This window comes from Nomia melanderi, unplaced genomic scaffold, assembly GCF_051020985.1.
Source record: "Nomia melanderi isolate GNS246 unplaced genomic scaffold, iyNomMela1 scaffold0185, whole genome shotgun sequence".
NCBI lineage: Eukaryota > Metazoa > Arthropoda > Insecta > Hymenoptera > Halictidae > Nomia > Nomia melanderi.
In genome coordinates this window covers 57,501-62,500 of record NW_027475300.1, presented here as the reverse complement: position 1 = coordinate 62,500, position 5,000 = coordinate 57,501, and the positions used below count along the sequence as shown (strand labels likewise).

Sequence of the window (5,000 nt, the reverse complement as noted above, 5' to 3'; positions counted from 1 at the left end):
GCAGTTCACACGTTGACGCGCAATTAGCTGCGTTCTTCATCGACCCACGAGCCAAGTGATCCACCGTTCAGGGTAATCGTATAAATTTTATATTTCACATATATAATTTTATTCTCACTTGTTCGACCTAATATCTCTCTTCTTTCAAAGAGAAGATAAAAGTTGATACCTGAATCTCCGACCAGCGCGCGAAGGAGATTCAGGCGTCGCCTTGGAGACGACACCGAAGCCTTTCGAGACGAAAAACGTTCAAGTAATATGTATATATTTCTCGACGTTCCGGGCGTATAGTGCATTCAAAAACCCGCGAAAGACGCAGAAGACTCGCACGCGTGGAAACGACGGGGATATATTTTGTATCCTACCCGATACTGAATCCATCGCGTGCAGTCGACCCTCGCGTTCTTCCGATCAGACGCATCTATTGTTGCGCGCATGTTTTCGCGTCGCATCGCGCGAAACGTTGCACGAATCGTACCGATCGATCGATTGAAAGCAAATAATGAAAAAAGACTTCACAGCTGGCTCTTTGCCGGTCATTCGTCCCATGTTATCTCTTGCCGCGAAATTGGCGCGCAAGAGTTGGGTGTCAGACGCGCGGCTTTAAAACGAGCTTCACGGCCGGTCCCTTCGTTACCGCTTTCGTTCTTTCTCTCGGAACGACCATGAACGAACACGACGAGCGACGCTACGGCATACACACGTCCACGGATTCGATTAAAAAAACAGACTTCACAGCTGGCTCTTTGCCGGTCATTCGTCCCATATTATCTCTTGCCGCGAAATTGGCGCGCAAGAGTTGGGTGTCAGACGCACGGCTTTAAAACGAGCTTCACGGCCGGTCCTCTCAATTCCGTGTACGGTACACGCAAGATGCGGGTTCCACTTCCAGACTACCCGGTCCCTTCTCTCTACGAGAATCGATAGTAGAAGAACGGCTCGAAAACGCGTCTCAGAGACTAGGGGAAAAGAAGCGGTATGCGAGCGAAACGAAAACGCATTATGGAAACGTCGCGAAACAATGTTCGACGGTTGCTCGGTTCCAATCGTGCGGCCGTTTCAATTTCTCGTGCGCTTCACCGTCCCTCCGTAACTCTGGCCGATCGCGTATACCGAAGAGCCGACACGCGCAAAAACCACAGGCATTGTATACTGTGTATATATATATATATATGTTACAGTCACAGCCTTCGCGCGTTTTACTCTCCGACGCGGGGTTTCCACGACGAAAGAGAGACAGTTTCGTGGCGGGTGACTCGGCCGAATCGCTACGACGGGTATTTCTATTATAGAACGAATCATCGCCACCCTTTACCAGTGCCCGACGAAGGAATCACAAGGTCATCTGGAGTTTACAATGCCAGCGACGGTAATTCCAACGAAGACCCGATAAGTCAACTCATCGTTCTATTTCTCCCCGTACAGAAAAGCGAATCGACGCTAATGCACCTCGCGCAAGCACGAACGTTCTCTTCGCGTGGATCGTCCCATCGTCCAAAGATGTAAAGACGCATTGGAGATCGTGGTCTCTGGCGGGCTCATTGCACGCCCCACTGCATATCTTTCCTCGAATCGAGAATGATTCGTCCACTAAGGCTGCGAAACTACGCGTCGAGGAAACTAGGGGAAAGAAGCGGGATGCGAGCGAAACGACAATACATTATGGAAACGTCGCGAAACAATGTTCGGCGGTTGCTCGTTTCCTCCTGCGGACGTTTCATTGCTCGGGCGCTTCACGTCCCTCCGTAACCTTCGCGTGCCCCGGAGAGCCGGCAACCGGTGAACCACAGGCGTATAAACTATAGTCTTCTATAGCAAGCCTTCGGCGGTTACTCTCCGACGCGGGGATTCCACGACGAGAGAGAATTTCGTGGCGGGTGACATCGGTCGAAACGCTACGACGGGTATTTCTATTATAGAACGAATCATCGCCACCCTTTACCAGTGCCCGACGAAGGAATCACAAGGTCATCTGGAGTTTACAATGCCAGCGACGGTAATTCCAACGAAGACCCGATAAGTCAACTCATCGTTCTATTTCTCCCCGTACAGACAAGCGAATCAACGCTATCGCACCTCACGCATGCACGAACGTTCTCTTCGCGTGAATCGTCCCATCGTCGAAAGATATAGCCGCTTGGAGATCGTGGCCCATCAAGTTCTTCCGTAACTCCTGCGCGATCGCGTACCCCGGAGAGCAGGCAACCGGTGAACCACAGGCGTATAAACTATAGTCTTCTATAGCAAGCCTTCGCGTTTACTCTACGACGCGGGGATTCCACGACGAGAGAGATTTTCGTGGCGGGTGACACGGCCGAATCGCTACGACGGGTATTTCTATTATAGAACGAATCATCGCCACCCTTTACCAGTGCCCGACGAAGGAATCACAAGGTCATCTGGAGTTTACAATGCCAGCGACGGTAATTCCAACGAAGACCCGATAAGTCAACTCATCGTTCTATTTCTCCCCGTACAGAAAAGCGAATCGGCGCTATCGCACCTCACGCAAGCAGGAATGATCTCTTCGCGTGGATCGTCCCATCGTCGAAAGATGTAAGACGTACAGAAATCGTGGTCCATCACGATTATTCGTAACTCTCCGAGTCGCGTATCTGAGAGTAGGGCAAACGGAGAACCACAGGCATAAATAATACTATATATTTCTTATATAGTTAGCCTTCGCGTTTTACTCTCCGACATGGGGATTCCACGACGAGAGAGAGTTTCGTGGCGGGTGACTCGGCCGAATCGCTACGACGGGTATTTCTATTATAGAACGAATCATCGCCACCCTTTACCAGTGCCCGACGAAGGAATCACAAGGTCATCTGGAGTTTACAATGCCAGCGACGGTAATTCCAACGAAGACCCGATAAGTCAACTCATCGTTCTATTTCTCCCCGTACAGAAAAGCGAATCGACGCTATCGCACCTCGCGCGAGCACGTAACTACTCTTCGCGTGGATCGTCCCATCGTCGAAAGATGTAAGACGCACGGAAATCGTGGCCCATCAACGTTTTTTTGTAACTCTGCCGATCGCGTATCACAGAGCCGAGACGCACATACCACAGGCGTATAATACCGTTTTCTTTCGTATGGTAAGCCTTCGCGTTTACTCTTCGGCGCGGGGTTTCCACGTCGAGAGAGACTTTCGTGGCGGGTGACATCGGTCGAAACGCTACGACGGGTATTACTATTATAGAACGAATCATCGCCACCCTTTACCAGTGCCCGACGAAGGAATCACAAGGTCATCTGGAGTTTACAATGCCAGCGACGGTAATTCCAACGAAGACCCGATAAGTCAACTCAACGTTCTATTTCTCCCCGTACAGAAAAGCGAATCGACGCTGTTGCACCTCACGCAAGCACGAACGTTCTCTTCGCGTGGATCGTCCCATCGTCGAAAGATGTAAGACGCACGGAAATCGTGGCACATCACGTGTTTTCGGAACTCTGTCGACCGCGTATCTCAGAGACGACGCGCGCGAACCACTGGCATATACTATTATATATCGCGTTTTACCCTCCGACGCGGGGATTCCACGACGAGAGAGAGTTTCGTGAGCGGGTTGACTCGGAAGAAACGCTACGACGGGTATTTCTATTGTAGAACGCATCATCGCCACCCTTTACCAGTGCCCGACGAAGGAATCACAAGGTCATCTGGAGTTTACAATGCCAGCGACGGTAATTCCAACGAAGACCCGATAAGTCAACTCAACGTTCTATTTCTCCCCGTACAGAAAAGCGAATCGACGCAATCGCACCATACGCGTGCACGTAAACAACTCTTCGCGTGGATCGTCCCATCGTCGAGAGACGTAAGTTTTCATAGTATGAATTCGCGTTTTACTCTCCGACGCGGGGATTCCACGACGAGAGAGAGTTTCGTGAGCGGGTTGACTCGGAAGAAACGCTACGACGGGTATTTCTATTATAGAACGAATCATCGCCACCCTTTACCAGTGCCCTACGAAGGAATCACAAGGTCATCTGGAGTTTACAATGCCAGCGACGGTAATTCCAACGAAGACCCGATAAGTCAACTCAACGTTCTATTGCTCCCCGTACAGAAAAGCGAATCGACGCAATCGCACCATACGCGTGCACGTAACAACTCTTCGCGTGGATCGTCCCATCGTCGAGAGACGTAAGTTTCCATACTATGAATTCGCGTTTTACTCTCCGACGCGGGGATTCCACGACGAGAGAGAGTTTCGTGAGCGGGTTGACTCGGAAGAAACGCTACGACGGGTATTTCTATTATAGAACGAATCATCGCCACCCTTTACCAGTGCCCGACGAAGGAATCACAAGGTCATCTGGAGTTTACAATGCCAGCGACGGTAATTCCAACGAAGACCCGATAAGTCAACTCAACGTTCTATTACTCCCCGTACAGAAAAGCGAATCGACGCAATCGCACCATACGCGTGCACGTAACAACTCTTCGCGTGGATCGTCCCATCGTCGAGAGACGTAAGTTTCATAGTAAGCCTTCGGCGTTTTACTCTCCGACGCGGGGATTCCACGACGAGAGAGAGAGTTTCGTGAGCGGGTTGACTCGGAAGAAACGCTACGACGGGTATTTCTATTATAGAACGCATCATCGCCACCCTTTACCAGTGCCCGACGAAGGAATCACAAGGTCATCTGGAGTTTACAATGCCAGCGACGGTAATTCCAACGAAGACCCGATAAGTCAACTCAACGTTCTATTTCTCCCCGTACAGAAAAGCGAATCGACGCAATCGCACCATACGCGTGCACGTAAACAACTCTTCGCGTGGATCGTCCCATCGTCGAGAGACGTAAGTTTTCATAGTATGAATTCGCGTTTTACTCTCCGACGCGGGGATTCCACGACGAGAGAGAGTTTCGTGAGCGGGTTGACTCGGAAGAAACGCTACGACGGGTATTTCTATTATAGAACGCATCATCGCCACCCTTTACCAGTGCCCGACGAAGGAATCACAAGGTCATCTGGAGTTTA

At 50.5% G+C, this 5,000-nt stretch overlaps 1 non-coding gene across 1 annotated transcript in view; it reads right to left on the bottom strand.

Moving 5' to 3' along the window:
• Nucleotides 1–75, bottom strand: part of LOC143175775 (5.8S ribosomal RNA) — a 155-nt gene extending 80 nt beyond the window's left edge. The window contains exon 1 of the ribosomal RNA XR_013000454.1: nucleotides 1–75. This exon is cut by the window's left edge and continues 80 nt beyond it. This is a non-coding gene — a ribosomal RNA (5.8S ribosomal RNA).
• Nucleotides 76–5,000: the final 4,925 nt, after the last annotated feature.